This window comes from Protobothrops mucrosquamatus, unplaced genomic scaffold (assembly GCF_001527695.2).
Source record: "Protobothrops mucrosquamatus isolate PMUCROS unplaced genomic scaffold, P.Mucros_1.0 scaffold_173, whole genome shotgun sequence".
In the NCBI taxonomy this organism is placed as follows: domain Eukaryota; kingdom Metazoa; phylum Chordata; class Lepidosauria; order Squamata; family Viperidae; genus Protobothrops; species Protobothrops mucrosquamatus.
In genome coordinates this window covers 411713-428661 of record NW_015386249.1, presented here as the reverse complement: position 1 = coordinate 428661, position 16949 = coordinate 411713, and the positions used below count along the sequence as shown (strand labels likewise).

General features: G+C 38.1%; 1 long non-coding RNA gene across 1 annotated transcript; it reads right to left on the bottom strand.

Moving 5' to 3' along the window:
* Window positions 1-11095: 11095 nt before the first annotated feature.
* On the bottom strand, window positions 11096-13277 carry LOC107293205. The gene is made up of 3 exons (XR_001549016.1): window positions 13137-13277; window positions 11976-12105; window positions 11096-11257 (listed from the first exon to the last, which is right to left on the bottom strand). It is a non-coding gene; the product is annotated as an uncharacterized LOC107293205 (long non-coding RNA).
* Between the last annotated feature and the right edge of the window lie 3672 nt (window positions 13278-16949).

Below are 16949 nucleotides of genomic sequence, written 5' to 3'. Positions count from 1 at the left end.
TGTAAAAGCGGTTCTGCATAGTCCACAAAGAACACAAAAGATACATTCATAAATGAAATGTTCTCAGCTGTGGTAACTGTTTCCTAATTAATGTTGGTGTGGCTCATTAAATAGAAGGATTTCTATATATCTCTATTTTATTATATTATCATTGCTTCACATGACTGATTATTGCTCTTGTTATACAATAGATCATATAGGAATTTGCTCAAATATTCTTGGTTGTCCTGCTGACTGTTACAACAGAGTCTGGCTCTGGGAAAACCAACCAAGACAACAAAAAACAGTTACCAGGCAACAGCTTATGCTGTTGTAGCTGTCTCTGAAGAATAGGTGGTAGGATTTTATCTAGCCTGCTGCATCTGGATATTGTCCTGACATTGAAATAAGCACATTGCCCAAAATCTGGGAGCCAGTGTGAGTAGTAGTTGGACTAGTGCTGGACTAGGAGTAAAGAGATCCAACCAACCCTTAGGCATGGAAGAGAGCTGGGTGATACTGGGCCAGTGATTCTTTCCTAACCTAGATGGAAACATTTATCTATTGACACTCATTTTATGAACATGGGAGACTACAATCCATTGTCTTCAATTGTAAAGGCCTTCATTCCAAGAGGACAGTTTCAGGCTGATATTTATTTGCATTATAGATACTCGTAAATTAAGACGATTATTACTGTACAATTAATATGTAAGAAGAATATGAAATTAAAACAATGACAACACTTAAATGATAAAGCTAATTCCTATTGTAAGTTTCAAAAAGAGGTGACTGATATAGCTTAAGAGTCTCTTGTTGTTTTCAAGCATCTTTTTGTGGCCTCATCCAATTCTGCTGAAAATTAGTGGCATTTTTTCTTGCTATGTTGAGACAGTAAACATAAAATAGTTTTATCTTATTTAAAATAATAAAGGAACTTTCCAAGTCTAGGATGACAACATATGAAAATATAATCACAGGTATGCATGGCTTCATCAGTTTCCTTGATGGACCTACCTACTATGACCTACAGTTTCATGTAAAGTATTATTTGTCTATTTGGCTTCCTGTCTCAAAATTTTGTTGTCATTGGAGATGAAAAATGAGAAGAAGGGTACTTGAGTAAAAGTTTCATAAAAACTCTGAGTTCTGAAGAGAGAGAATATGTATTATTTACAATGCCCAGTGTATTGCCTTGGCCCTGTAAAGCTTCTTATGGAACTAAATGTATGGGGAAGCTGTAGCCACTACCTCCTAAAAAGAATGCTACACTAAGAGACAACAGCCCCCTTTGTTCTAGTTTGTTAAAATACAACTAAACAAAGAAATGATATCCATCAGTCAATTGCAAAAGGCAGCTTTACTTGGGATAGCTTACTGTATATCCTCTAACAATAGCTTTAACACTATGAAACAAACATCTGCCTATCCCAGGTCCTTGGGAAGATGGACAAAAATATCAAATCCAGTCTAAACATCTCAATGACTGCAATAAACAACAATAATAATATCAACAATAATAATATCAGGAGTGATGAAGAAAAAAATGGAAGTCTTTATTTGCAAGCGAATTGCATGAAATGTACAATATTGTCAAGACTGAGTTGCCAAAATTACTGGAAACGTTGCCAGAGGTTTCAGTTTAAATGCAGCAAGACCCCCTGGGACCCTCAAGTTGAGAAGCTTTTGGAAAAGGAGCAGGTTAAAATCTTACAGGACTTTCAAATCCAAACAGGTGGACACCTTATTCTTAACATTCCTGATATACTAGTCATTGAAAAATGTAAGTCTGGAGCATTGATGATGTTATACTGGATGCTGCTAGGATTGAGGAAAAGCAGCCAGAAAAAAGAAAAGAAAAACAAGAATTTACAAATTGAAGTTGAACACCTATGGAAAAGAAATTTATCTAAGCAGCTGTTTGTGTGTAAATATGACACAAACCTGTTCTGGCAACTTTTTTCCAGGCATATGTCACAAACCACTTCTGAAAATGCCCTCTAGAAACCTGCATGGACTTAACCCATGTAGCCACCAGAATACAAATCTGATTCCAAGGAAAAATATACTATTATATTCAAGATATTGCCTTCATCTCATTCCAGCCCATGCATGAGGCTATCTGAAATACTCCTTCCCCTCTTCAGTCTTTAAATGGTATTTTGTCATGACAGATTGAAAGCATGTAAAATGTGAAGTGTATGAAAATTGTAGGAATGTGAATTTCAGTACCAATACCAGAATAACAGAGTTGGAAGGGACCTTGAAGGTCTTCTAGTCCAACCCCCTGCTCAAGCAGAAGACCCTATACCATTCCAGACAAATGGTTATTAAACCTCCAGTGATGGAGCACCCACAACCTCTGGAGGGAAGTCACTCCACTAATTAATTGTTCTAACTGTCAGGAATTTTCTCCTTAGTTCTAGGTTGGTTCTCTCCTTGATTATTTTTCTTACAAAAATATAGAAATGGGTATAGGAAAATGTAATTTTATGCTAGAAGAGACTATTGTGTATGCTTATGTAGAACACAAAACCTATTCAAGTCCAATCTACAAGTAATATTTCATATTTTTTCTACAGATGCCATTGTTGGTGCCCTTAGTGTCAAATGTTGTGTAGAAGTAAAATGACAATGTTATGTTGGTGGATGTCTTGCTGAACATTTTTCAGCAGATGTATACCTTTTAATATTGTGTGCTTTCATTGAAGACAATGAGATTTTAGGTAAAGTAAGCTTCCAGGTCACTACAACATCCCAAGTTGGACATACTGTATGTTGCATGACTATCTACACTCTGCTCAGTTTGTGCTGTATTAGTAACAATTTTCTGGTTGCAACCTAAGAGATTTCTGCAGTTTGCAATTCACATCGCAAGAATTAATAATGCTCAGATGACATAGCTTGATTTTCTTATCCAGATTCTTTTCTTCCCAGTGTCTCTTCCCTTCAAGAATCCAGAAACTGCAGCCAATTTGCAGCCATAAACATTTTATATTGTTTCACTGCTGTAATTCTTTTCTTCTTCCATGCTGCTAAGAGTGATTCAATAATATACTGTACAAAGAACATCTTGTTGTCATAAATATTTTGATGAGAATACTATATTAATATTTAGCCGAACCACTAGTTTAAAAAGATAATAAGCTCTGCATGGATTTAAGCTTGGAAAAGCATTTTAGTAGATTGGCTCATATATTAGAGGCAAAGTAACAGTTGGAGAAATATTCGGCTTGCATTTATTGTATGTACTTTTATGCTGTACCTTTAATCATATTTCTATACATAATATTTTCTATATGTAAATTTTATGCTGTTAAAATAAGCCTTCATTATTTAAAAGCATCATAAAAAACCTTATAACCATATAATAGAAAGAAAAACACATGCTTAAAAACTGAATTTGTATTTGCCTAGTTTGTAAAGAATAATAGTATATTGAAACCAAGAACTTTCAAAGTATCTTCTCCACTGGCTATTCTTTACTCTGGTATCTATCTGTCTTCCTGAAAAATTGGGCTTGGATTTTATTTGTGTAAGAAAAATTAATCTGGTCAGATAGTTCCCCCTTTATCCTGATGTATACCAATTTCATTGTAACATTTATCATATGTGAAGCAGGAAAGTCAAAGTAAAACTATGCTTTGAAAGGAATCCCAGGACTGTTAATAGCTAGGCATGACCACACTATATAATTTTTTGGTTTGGCTGTTTCTCCCACAATACTTTAGGTGAAAGCAAAATACACTGGTCTCAGTCTTGCTGGCTTCAGAAAAGCTTGTATAAGGTATCTTTTTAAGGACATCTCTGCTGGAATCAGGAAAGGATAAGTCCCCATTAAAAAAAAATCTGTCCATCATTTCCTGATATTATTTTATTATTTCAATAAAATTTATGATTTATGGACCAATGGAAGGGATCCCATTTGCCTTGTCAATTAGATTTAAATTAGTACCTCATCTTCAACTAAATGGGTTTGTAGAAGAATGTTGATTCCCCCCCCCAGAAGATGGCAATCTATAGATTTAACTGAAGTTGAGAGAGAAAATAATTCCATTTTAGTCTTTAAAGTAGAAATATGATATACCACCATCATCTTTGCTTTATTAAAATATTGGGAATATTACTCCCTATTTAACAGGCAGAATTTTAATTTGATCTAGTAGGTATATTTTATGAGAAAATTTGGCAATGCATAGATCAGATAAGGTTAATATAGCATGTTAATATAGTTTTACATATTTATATGGAATTATTTAATTATTTTCCTGCTATTGTTAAAATAAAAATTGTCATGGGCAGCTGAAATCTTACAAAAGATGATTCTGAGCATGCTTTTGCTATTAGAGTTATTTTATAGTACACTTTGTTAAATTTCCTTTTTTTGGTATTGGGATGCAGATTGACCTCTTCCAACCAGTTGGCTATTGTGTCCTTGTCTAGTTTTGCTGGCATGGTGTAAGGACCCACCCCACTTTGCATCTTAAGAAGACAGAACTCCTGGAATATTTCTCCCAACAGGCATCTTTATTAAGAGAAAGCTGGACGTAGGCGTTCTAAACAGGACTTGGGGTTGAAAGCTTGCAACTCAAGATTTTAAAAGGGTCCCCCCTTTAGCCACCCCCATCACCCCCTTCTCCCAGAGACAGTCTCNTAGACAATCATATAAAATCACTCACAATTTCAGAGTATGTAGCTGAACGACTAACACTGAAGTTTAAAAAAATGAATCGATACACAACATGAAATGTTCTACAAATGAACTAAATAACCAGGAAGTAAAGGTGGAAAATATATGGTGAAATAGGTGGGGATATTTAAGTTTTAATTCTATTATATTTCTGGCAACTATTAATTCTATTCCTGTAAAGGCTTGGCCCTGATATTTGATCTAAGTTGGCACATTTCATGTAGGAAACTATGCTGTTCCTGTAAAAGCGGTTCTGCATAGTCCACAAAGAACACAAAAGATACATTCATAAATGAAATGTTCTCAGCTGTGGTAACTGTTTCCTAATTAATGTTGGTGTGGCTCATTAAATAGAAGGATTTCTATATATCTCTATTTTATTATATTATCATTGCTTCACATGACTGATTAAGCGGAAAATTTTTCAAATGTTTGCTCTTGTTATACAATAGATCATATAGGACTTTGCTCAAATATTCTTGGTTGTCCTTCTGACTGTTACAACAGAGTCTGGCTCTGGGAAAACCAACCAAGACAACAAAAAACAGTTACCAGGAAACAGCTTATGCTGTTGTAGCTGTCTCTGAAGAATAGGTGGTAGGATTTTATCTAGCCTGCTGCATCTGGATATTGTCCTGACATTGAAATAAGCACATTGCCCAAAATCTGGGAGCCAGTGTGAGTAGTAGTTGGACTAGTGCTGGACTAGGAGTAAAGAGATCCAACCATCCCTTAGGCATGGAAGAGAGCTGGGTGATACTGGGCCAGTGATTCTTTCCTAACCTAGATGGAAACATTTATCTATTGACACTCATTTTATGAACATGGGAGACTACAATCCATTGTCTTCAATTGTAAAAGCCTTCATTCCAAGAGGACAGTTTCAGGCTGATATTTATTTGCATTATAGATACTCAGTAAGTTAAGATGATTATTACTGTACTATTAATATGTAAGAAGAATATGAAATTAAAACAATGACAACACTTAAATGATAAAGCTAATTCCTATTGTAAGTTTCAAAAAGAAGTGACTGATATAGCTTAAGAGTCTCATGTTGTCCTCAAGCATCTTTTTGTGGCCTCATCCAATTCTGCTGAAAATTAGTGGCATTTTTTCTTGCTATGTTGAGACAGTAAACATAAAATAGTTTTATCTTATTTAAAATAATAAAGGAACTTTCCAAGTCTAGGATGACAACATATGAAAATATAATCACAGGTATGCATGGCTTCATCAGTTTCCTTGATGGACCTACCTACCATGACCTACAGTTTCATGTAAAGTATTATTTGTCTATTTGGCTTCCTGTCTCAAAATTTTGTTGTCATTGGAGATGAAAAATGAGAAGAAGGGTGTTAACTCCGGAGAATAATGGCGAAGGAAGCAATGCATTTTGCTAACAGATCTTTATTCTCTCTCTTACAGCTAACAACCAACAAGAGCAGAGGCATGCAGGCCTCTATTTATACCCCGGATCCCCGGGCAATTCCAACCAATAGCAGGCAGTCTTTTCCCACCTTGCGCATGCGCGCAAGGCCGGCGCCGCTCAGTCTGGTCCCGGGCAGCTTTTGCAAATGCCCGGGACTCTTGCATTGTCCCGAGCCTGCTTCTGCAGGCTCAGGACACAACAAAGGGTACTTGAGTAAAAGTTTCATAAAAACTCTGAGTTCTGAAGAAAGAGAACATGTATTATTTACAATGCCCAGTGTATTGCCTTGGCCCTGTAAAGCTTCTTATGGAACTAAATGTATGGGGAAGCTGTAGCCACTACCTCCTAAAAAGAATGCTACACTAAGAGACAACAGCCCCCTTTGTTCTAGTTTGTTAAAATACAACTAAACAAAGAAATGATGCCCATCAGTCAATTGCAAAAGGCAGCTTTACTTGGGATAGCTTATATCCTCTAACAATAGCTTTAACACTATGAAACAAACATCTGCCTATCCCAGGTCCTTGGGAAGGTGGACAAAAATATCAAATCCAGTCTAAACATCTCAATGACTGCAATAAACAACAACAACAACAATAACAATAACAACAATAATAATATCAGGAGTGATGAAGAAAAAATGGAAGTCTTTATTTGCAAGCTAATTGCATGAAATGTACAATATTGTCAAGACTGAGTTGCCAAAATTACTGGAAACTTTGCCAGAGGTTTCAGTTTAAATGCAGCAAGACTCCCTGGGACCCTCAAGTTGAGAAGCTTTTGGAAAAGGAGCAGGTTAAAATCTTACAGGACTTTCAAATCCAAACAGGTGGACACCTTATTCTTAACATTTCTGATATAATAGTAATTGAAAAATGTAAGTCTGGAGCACTGATGATGTTATACTGGATGCTGCTAGGATTGAGGAAAAGCAGCCAGAAAAAAGAAAAGAAAAACAAGAATTTACAAATTGAAGTTGAACACCTATGGAAAAGAAGTTTATCTAAGCAGCTGTTTGTGTGTAAATATGACACAAACCTGTTCTGGCAATGTTTTTCCAGGCATATGTCACAAACCACTTCTGAAAATGCCCTCTAGAAACCTGCATGGACTTAACCCATGTAGCCACCAGGATACAAATCTGATTCCAAGGAAAAATATACTATTATATTCAAGATATTGCCTTCATCTCATTCCAACCCATGCATGAGGCTATCTGAAATATTCCTTCCCCTCTTCAGTCTTTAAATGGTATTTTGTCCTTAATCTGATATCAAGTCATGACAGATTGAAAGCATGTAAAATGTGAAGTGTATGAAAATTGTAGGAATGTGAATTTCAGTACCAATACCAGAATAACAGAGTTGGAAGGGACCTTGAAAGTCTTCTAGTCCAACCCCCTGCTCAAGCAGAATACCCTAGACAAATGGTTATCAAACCTCCAGTGATGGAGCACCCACAACTTCTGGAGGGAAATCATTCCACTAATTAATTGTTCTAACTGTCAGGAATTTTCTCCTTAGTTCTAGGTTGGTTCTCTCCTTGATTATTTTTCTTACAACAATATAGAAATGGGTATAGGAAAATGTAATTTTATGCTAGAAGAGACTATTGTGTATGCTTATGTAGAACACAAAACCTATTCAAGTCCAACCTACAAGTAATATTTCATATTTTTTCTACAGATGCCATTGTTGGTGCCCTTAGTGTCAAATGTTGTGTAGAAGTAAAACGACAATGTTATGTTGGTGGATGTCTTGCTGAACATTTTTCAGCAGATGTATACCTTTTAATATTGTGTGCTTTCATTGAAGACAATGAGATTTTAGGTAAAGTAAGCTTCCAGGTCACTACAACATCCCAAGTTGGACATACTGTATGTTGCATGACTATCTACACTCTGCTCAGTTTGTGCTGTATTAGTAACAATTTTCTGGTTGCAACCTAAGAGATTTCTGCAGTTTGCAATTCACATCGCAAGAATTAATAATGCTCAGATGACATAGCTTGATTTTCTTATCCAGATTCTTTTCTTCCCGGTGTCTCTTCCCTTCAAGAATACAGAAACTGCAGCCAATTTGCAGCCATAAACATTTTATATTGTTTCACTGCTGTAATTCTTTTCTTCTTCCATGCTGCTAAGAGTGATTCAATAATATACTGTACAAAGAACATCTTGTTGTCATAAATATTTTGATGAGAATACTATATTAATATTTAGCCGAACCACTAGTTTAAAAAGATCATAAGCTCTGCATGGATTTAAGCTTGGAAAAGCATTTTAGTAGATTGGCTCATATATTAGAGGCAAAGTAACAGTTGGAGAAATATTCGGCTTGCATTTATTGTATGTACTTTTATGCTGTACCTTTAATCATATTTCTATACATAATATTTTCTATATGTAAATTTTATGCTGTTAAAATAAGCCTTCATTTTTTAAAAGCATCATAAAAAACCTTATAACCATATAATAGAAAGAAAAACACATGCTTAAAAACTGAATTTGTATTTGCCTAGTTTGTAAAGAATAATAGTATATTGAAACCAAGAACTTTCAAAGTATCTTCTCCACTGGCTATTCTTTACTCTGGTATCTATCTGTCTTCCTGAAAAATTGGGCTTGGATTTTATTTGTGTAAGAAAAATTAGTCTGGTCAGATAGTTCCCCCTTTATCCTGATGTATACCAATTTCATTGTAACATTTATCATATGTGAAGCAGGAAAGTCAAAGTAAAACTATGCTTTGAAAGGAATCCCAGGACTGCTAATAGCTAGGCATGACCGCACTATATAATTTTTTTGTCTGGCTGTTTCTCCCACAATACTTTAGGTGAAAGCAAAATACACTGGTCTCAGTCTTGCTGGCTTCAGAAAAGCTTGTATAAGGTATCTTTTTAAGGACATCTCTGCTGGAATCCGGAAAGGATAAGTCCCCATTAAAAAAAATCTGTCCATCATTTCCTGATATTATTTTATTATTTCAATAAAATTTATGATTTATGGACCAATGGAAGGTATCCCATTTGCCTTGTCAATTAGATTTAAATTAGTACCTCATCTTCAACTAAATGGGTTTGTAGAAGAATGTTGATTTCCCCCCACCCCCAGAAGATGGCAATCTATAGATTTAACTGAAGTTGAGAGAGAAAATAATTCCATTTTAGTCTTTAAAGTAGAAATATGACATACCACCATCATCTTTGCTTTATTAAAATATTGGGAATATTACTCCCTATTTAACAGGCAGAATTTTAATTTGATCTGGTAGGTATATTTTATGAGAAATTTTAGCAATGCATAGATCAGATAAGGTTGATATAGCATGTTAATGTAGTTTTACATATTTATATGGAATTATTTAATTATTTTCCTGCTATTGTTGAAATAAAAATTGTCATGGGCAGCTGAAATCTTACAAAAGATGATTCTGAGCATGCTTTTGCTATTAGAGTTATTTTATAGTACACTCTGTTAAATTTCCTTTTTTTGGTATTGGGATGCAGATTGACCTCTTCCAACCAGTTGGCCATTGTGTCCTTGTCTAGTTTTGCTGGCATGGTTTGGTTAGAAACTTTAGTGATTCTTCTTCTGTTGCTTGCCATATTTCGGTATTCCATCAGTTCCTGTAGTTTCACAATATGTTCTGAAATGTATAGAGGCATCATTTTGGTTGTTTGAAGAAATCATTGGAGAGGTTAAATTGATTTCCTGCTTTATTTCAGTTTCCTAAGTTATAAAATAAATTCCATTTTCCTCTTTAATGTTTTCAATTTTCACATTCCAGTTCCAATTACAGGCAACTCATCTTGCTTGCATGTTCTTCTGTTTCAAACTGAATTGAGCATAAAACTCATCAGCCTCCTCTTCTTCTGCATTGGTGGCTAGAGTAAAAACTTGAAAGATTATCATATTAAAGAGTTATCCACAAAGTCTCATTAACATTCTTTTGATTGTAGCCAAGCACTGTTCTTGTTTTCAGTTTCCTAGCTATAAAAGTAACACCACTTCTGCTTTGTTTTTCATGTCCTGAGTAAAAAGCAGAGTAATGTTTTGATCAAAATTGTCCAATTCCAGTCCATCTCAGTTCCTTGATGTCTAAGATGTCTATTTATAGTCATTTCATTTCATCTTTCATTGTGTTGTACTTTCCTTTGTTCATGCTTCTTATGTTACACATTATTTACTGTAATTCTGGATTTTCTTTGCTGTATGGCAATATCAGGATCAAGATGCCCCAAAAGCTTTAATTGAGTCATGTTATAAACACCATTTACTCTAAAAGATCCTCAGTAGTATGTTGAGTACCATCTGAGGAGCCTTCAGTCTAGTATTATATAACACACAACACACCTTTTTCTTCCTACTTTCCCCACATCAAGAATTCTGTGAGGTGAATTGGGCCGAGAGAAAGTGACTGGCCCGAAGTCACCCATCTGGCTTTCATGGCTAAGGCCAGTATTGTTACTAAAGTGGTGTAGGAGAAGGAGTGGTAAAACCTGGTGGCAGAGTTAAAAGAGGAATCCCTATGTAGCCACAAGTGAACTCAGTCTAACCCTTGTTGAATTCCATTGACCCTCATTTAACTTCAAGCAGGAGCTAACTGTTAGTTGAAAGGTTTTCCATGCAGAGGCATGATTAGCAATAAATCGGTTTAATTGGACTTTCATACATGGGCCTGATCTTTCATGCCTGGCAAGTGATCTTCAGAGCTGTGTAGCTGGGTGACCTTCATGCCTTGGGTAACCCTGCTGGGAATATACACTCTTGACATACACTCCTGGTATTCTTTGCTCATCTCGCCCAGGAATACTGCCCACTATGATGAGGCAGCACAGCAGAACCTGGGGGGCATCTAACATGGTTATTACATTCTTACCCAGATATAGTCCATCATATTTTTTAGAATGCATGGATTTCTCTTGAGGAATAGTTCCTGAAAGTGTGAAAAAAAAGGATCGGCAGAAAGAATGGGGAACTGAAGCATGACCATGAAGTATGGAAAGTATCAGTTTTAATGCATACCAGTTTCAGCATTTGACAACAGTTTTTTTTATCAGCAACTCATAAGAACCAACATTTTGGGGAATTAAATTAATCTTTAAAGGCTCCATCCACTGTTAGAGGATACTCAGATGTTTTTACTTAGCAGGAACTGAAAAAATAATGTAGAAGAAAATTAGTTGTAATAACCATAGTCATATTGGTAATATAAAGCCAGCAGATTCTGATAATAATTTAAATAACAATATAGGATAGGCATAAATAAAGCCGACAAGGGCAAGATAAAAGCTTGGGAAGCATCTGGTCGACATGAGCAGCCATTTTTTTTTTATAGCTGCCACTATGGGAATAATAAAATACTGGTAATTGATATCATGGTTAATGAGAAATGTAGGGAGAAAAGGAAGCAAGGAAGAAAGGAGGAAGAGAGAGGGAAGGAAGGAAGGGTGATAGAAACAAAGAGGGAGGGAAGGAAGGTGGGAGGGAAGGAGAAAAAGAGAATGAAAAAGAAATGAAGGAAAGAAAGAAAAGAGGAAGGAAGGAAGGAAGGAAGGAAGGAAGGAAGGAAGGAAGGAAGGAAGGAAGGAAGGAAGGAAGGAAGGAAGGAAGAAATTATTTTCAATGGTCCCTGTCAGTTTCACCCAAAGAAACTCCTCAGTGTGGAAGCTGATAAAAGTCACTCCTGCTTCCACTGTTCTTTTGCATGACTGTGGTCATTCTGTTTCTCTCTTTAGGTAAGGAAATATTGATGACCCTGCAGCACAGATTATCTAGTGTTATAATTATTACCCTGAACATTAGTATATACAATACTAATCAGAACTAAGGAAGAAAAATATCTATGTTTAATTTGAGCAACACCAACTTACAAGAATTTATGTCACACCAGTTTATTTGGCTGCCTCGGTTTCATCATAAAATATTTGTGAAGTTGTTGTTTTAGGAAAAAAACTTTCAGCAGGTGAAGTTGCATATTCACACTCTGGAATCCAACTTTCTCTGTATATTAGAAAAGGAATAAATTATTTCAAGTTGAAAATTATTTTGTAGGTATAAAGGACTAGGTAAAGTAGTCCTTGCGGATTGTACTCCGCTAATAGTTGCTGAATATAGGGGGTAGTGCTCATCTCCAATTCAAGGCCATTGAGCCAGCGTTGACATTTCCATGGTCATGTGGCAAGAATGATGTCACAGAGCGCTGTTAGCTTCCAGCCAAAGTGGTACCAATTTATCAACTTATCTATTTATTTACTCGCAGTTGTATGCTTTTGAACTGCTAGGTTGACAGGACGCCAGGGGCAAGGATGCCAGCTCCCTACTCAGGTCTCACACTTGGGCTGCTGGCTTTCCAGCCAACAAGCCCAGCATCTTAACTGCTGCCCATAAAGGATTAGGATATATGTTAATTAAATGTATAATTGATAGTTGTTTGATTGTAGGTTGATTTACATGAGTGGATTTTTTTTAATTGCCATGAAATTAAGGGGAAAATAAAAGGTTAAGGATTCTGCAATGGATGCCTTTGAAGACCTCTTTTTTTTAAAGAGCATTTAGCCATTTGATCTGAATACTATACATGTTATCATATACCTTTGCTAAAATAGCATATAGTCTACAAAGAGAAAATTACAAGGACGATCTCTTGTACCTTATTGAATTTTACAGGGTAGAACAAGTAATATTCCATTATGCCCACTAATGTGCTAGACAGTGATCTGTCGTGTCCCTATTGTGTCTAAGACTAAGAAAGCAGGAAAAGCACAGATTTCAATGATATGTCTTTAATGCTAATCTGGAGTAAATGCAGTATGTAGACAATTAATAGTAATTTGCTAGGTGTATTATAGTGTGTAAATTAATATGGATCTCTTTTATTGCTACATGTGCAATATTGATGCCTGAATTGAAATAACCATAAATTCAAAACATAGTCTAAAATTGAGATTGGAAAGTGTAAATGCAAAATACCAAATAACAATTTTGTTTGATCCATAAGATCTGTGTTCTGTACCCTGGGAAAACTGACTTACTTGGCACAGCACTGGAAGTCAAATTCACACTGTCCATATGAAAAAAAACAGTCAGGGCAGGGTAGGTCGTTTGGGGAACAGAAACCATCAAAACGATATTGACAATCAAGTTGACCTCCAGCAGGATCTACATGAAAAATTAAATATATATATTTAAAACTCCCTTGTGCATTATATATAAATACAAATATATAAAAATATCTCACATATAACACATTGGTAAGCATGATTCTGGATGAAATATCTAAGAAATATCTACAGAAATAACCTATATCTACAGCAACAACCAGTGTATTGTATTGACTCTTCCTTTGTGTATGTTCCCTGCATATGTATGTGTGTGAGATTATCTTCCCATTGAAAATTAAAAATGTATTATTGATGATTTACATTATTATTTTCAAGGGAAATATTTGTAGCTCAGGGTTGATATGAGGGACCCCTTGGTGCTTTCTGAGTTTGGTTTTTTTCTTGCCGACATTTCATTACTCACATGTGGTAACATCATCAATGCTAGTATTAGCACTAATGATGGGTAATGAAACATTTGCAAAAAAACAACCAAGCTCAGAGGGCACCAAGGACCCCCCAATTATTATATTATTTGAATTTATTAGCTGTCCAACTCCAATGGAATGTTATGGTATGTGGGAATGACCTTAGAGGTGCAGCAAATCTCAGAAGAGAGACCCTCCCTAGTATCTTGGACTGTAAAGACTATGGGTGGGTGAGACTTGTAAGATTCTTTTTGTTGTGTCCTGAGCCTGCAAGAGGCAGGCTCAGGACATTGAAAGAGTCCCGGGCATTTGCAGAAGCAGCCCGGGAACAGACTGAGCGGCGCCGGCCTTGTGCGCATGTGCAAGGCGGGAAAAGACCGCCTCATGATTGGTTGAACTTGCCCGGGGATCAGAAGGTATAAATAGAGGCCTGCGTGCCTCTGCTCGGGTTGTTCGTAGAATGGAAGCAGAGAATAAAGACTTGTTAGAAATGCTTCATCTCAAGCGCCATTATTCTCCGGACTTAACACTGGCGACGAAGGTGGGATTCAGTCTCTACAGCTAGGAAAGCTAGAAGACTCACCCAAAGAAGTCCAGAAGAGAAACGGCATGGAAGTCAGCATTATCCTGCCAGTATGAAATCGCTGGAGGGTGCATGCGGCTGAAGAAGAAGAAAACCTTATCCTCGATCATGGCGAAAGTTGGGCGTTTAGCGGAATTCAACGTCTCTCACCCCGAGAGGTGGGAATCTTATGTGGCAAGAGTCGAGACGTATTTCCGCATAAACCAGATTCGAGAGGAAGGCTTAAAGGCTGCCACATTGTTGTGTGTTCATGGGCAAGAAGCCTTTGAGATCGCCGAGAGCTTAATCGCCCCGGACTCACTGGAAACGGTATCATACTCCGACCTGAAGAAAACTTTAAAGGAACACTTCCAGCCCAAGCAATCTGTCATGGCTTGGAGACACACATTTCAACAGAGAGATCAGCGAGTTGGAGAATCAGCAAAAGAATACGTTGCGGCCTTCAGAAGAGCAGCTAAACCGTGCGACTTCAAGGACTTAGAGGAAAGACTGCGCGATCGTTTTGTGTGTGGACTGAGGAACACAGAATTACAGCAGAGACTGTTCGCCAGGGAAGATGTCTCCTTCCAAGATGCTCTGCGAGAGGTTTTGGCTGAAGAAGCTGCAGGCGGGGCGGTCAAGAACATGTGGCCTAAGCGAAACATTCCAGAGACTGCCACTATTCACAAGGAAGACGTGCGCGAGGATTCGGACGAAGATTCTGAAGAAGAGGTGGACAAGCTTTACCAAGCAGCTGGGAGAAGGTCCAAGGATCGTCAGGACAAGGGCCCAGCTGAGCTTCGTTGCCTCGGATGTGGTGGACGCCACAAGCGAGCGGAATGTCGGTTCCGTTCCGCCATTTGTAGAGCGTGCGGAAAGAAGGGCCACATCGCTGCGGTCTGCCTGGGTCAACAGAAGGTACAACCGAAGGAAGAATTGAATCTGAAAGGTACCAGGGTGCCCAGCCAAAACAGGGTGGGGTTCTGTGCAACACGCCGGAACATTTTAAGAATAGGCACACAAAAACCTCTTAAAAAGAAGCTAACACTTAAAGTGAAATTGCAGGGAATTCCATTATCGATGGAACTTGACACGGGGTCTGCCTTATCCATAATTTCCCTCAACACATTTCACAAAATTTGCAGCAGCAGTGGCCAGAGAGTTTCGTTAAGGCCCTCTAATGTAATCCTTACGGATTTCCAAAATTCTCAAGTGTGCGTTAAGGGGGAGGCCACCCTTAAGGTACAGTACAAGAATTTTGCAGGCCCCCTAGACGTGTTAGTTGTGGGGGGTGAGCGAACGAGTCTCATTGGACTCAATTGGTTTGAGGCCTTGGGAATTCAGGTAACTGGGCTAAATAAATTGCAAACACAGACCCTTGCAGACGTATGCAAGGAGTTTGCAGATGTGTTCAGTTCTGAACTAGGGTCCTACACAGGACCTCTTGTTTCACTTAAGTTGGATCCAACGGTACAGCCCATCAGGGTTAAGCCTAGGAGGGTACCATTTGCTCTTAAGAGCAAGATTGACGCTGAACTGGACAAGTTGCTCCAGCAAGGCATTCTAGAGCCTGTAGATTCCAGCCCGTGGGAAACCCCCATTGTAACGCCTTTAAAGGCAAATGGGGACATCCGGATTTATGCTGACTACAAGTGCACACTAAACAAGGCCCTACAGCAACATGCTTATCCTGTGCCTGTAGTGAGCCACATTCTGGCTTCCCTTAAGGAGGGAATTTTTTTTGCTAAGCTTGATCTGGCTCAGGCATATCAACAGCTGCCTGTTGATGATGCTGCAGCTGAGGCCCAAACTATTGTCACCCATCGTGGGGCTTTCAAGGTGAAGAGGTTACAGTTTGGGGTGAATGTCGCTCCTGGCATTTTTCAGAGTGTAATGGAAAACACCTTGAGGGGTATTCCTGGTGTATGTCCTTATTTTGATGATGTTCTCATCGCAGGAGACTCTCCACAAGTGCTGGCTGAGCGGTTAAAGGCTGTTTTGCTTCGTTTCCGGAGAGCAGGTCTTAAACTAAAACAGGACAAATGTAAGATTGGTGTACAATCCACTGAGTTCCTAGGTTTCAAGATGCGCAGGGTATCCACCCATCTGATGCTAAGCTCAAAGCTATTCAGAAGGCTCCAAGCCCCAAGTCTAAGGGCGAATTGCAAGCCTTTTTGGGTTTATTGAATTTCTATCATGCTTTTCTACCTCACAAAGCTGCTATTGCTGAACCTTTGCACAGACTTCTTGACAAGAATGCGTGTTGGCGCTGGACCAAGGTCCATGAGGCCAGTTTCAATGAGGTCAAAGCTTTGCTTACATCCAATGCGGTGTTGGCTCATTTTAATGAGTAGTTGCCAGTGTGCCTGGCTTGTGATGCCTCACCCTACGGTGTGGGCGCTGTTCTTAGCCATTTGAGGCCGGTGGGACTCAGGTCCCTGTGGCTTACTACTCTAGGACCTTATCTGCTGCTGAGCGCAACTATGCTCAAATTGACAGGGAGGCTTTGGCTCTGGTGGCTGGCATTAAAAAGTTCCATGACTTTATCTATGGCCGCCATTTTACAGTCTTCACTGACCACAAGCCTTTGCTGGGGCTATTCACTACCTCCAAACAAACTCCTCATATCCTATCCCCTCGTATGCTGCGTTGGTCCATCTTCCTCTCAGCTTATGACTATTCACTGGTCCATAAGCCTGGCAAGGAAATGGGTCATGCAGATGCTTTAAGTAGGCTGCCATTACCTACTGTGGA